Here is an 850-nt window from a genome sequence, read left to right on the forward strand (position 1 = left end):
GCGGGAGACTGCAGCTGCGCCAGCAGCGCCTGGCCAGGGGCCATCGCTCGTGGCGGGGCTGACCGGCGCCGCCTGCTGCTGCTGCGGCGGCAGGTGCTGGTGCTGGTGCTGCGGCGGCGGCGGGAAGGGCTGCGGCGCGAGGTGTGGCTGCGGCGGCGTGGAAGGAGGGGCCTGGGGGAAGTGGGGAGGTGCAGGCGGGGCAGGCGGCGACTGGGGCCCGCCGCCGCGCTGCAGGTGCTGCAGCAGCGCGGCACCGGGCGGCGGCGGCGGCGGCGCTGCCGGTTGTGGCTGCGCCTGCGGGGCGGGGCCGGCGCCCGAGGCGCGCAGCTGGGCCAGCAGCTGCCCCGCCGCGGCGCTGGCGGCGGCGGCGGCTGCTGCAGACGCCGCCGCGGCGTCGTGTGGCGGCGCGGGCGGCGGCGGGGCGGCGGCCAGGGCGCCGGGGGAGGCCGGCGGCGGCGGCGGCTGCTTGGCCAGGCCGGGTGGCAGGGCCAGGCCCCTGCCCCTGCCCATGCCAAAGCCTTTGCCATTGGCGTGGTCGGGGATTTTGGGCTTGGGCTTGGGCTGCTGCCTGCTGCCGCCGGTGCCGGAAGCGGCGCCGCTGCCGCTGCCGCTGCCGCTCGCCCCGTTGGCCGTCGCCGCCTGCCACGGCGCGACGGGGCGCGGCGGCGGCGCCGCGGGCCCGCCGCCAGCCAGCGCCGCCGCCGCCGCCTGCAGCGCAGCCGCGGCGCTGGGGCGCTGCTGCGGGCGCGTGGCGGCGATGACGGCGGCTGCCCCAGAGGCCGCCGGCGGGGTGTGGCTGGCGGCGGTGCGCACCACACGGGGCGCGTGCTGTCCCTCTGCCCTGACCGCC

The sequence above is a fragment of the Chlorella variabilis genome, assembly GCF_000147415.1.
Source record: "Chlorella variabilis unplaced genomic scaffold CHLNCscaffold_5, whole genome shotgun sequence".
In the NCBI taxonomy this organism is placed as follows: domain Eukaryota; kingdom Viridiplantae; phylum Chlorophyta; class Trebouxiophyceae; order Chlorellales; family Chlorellaceae; genus Chlorella; species Chlorella variabilis.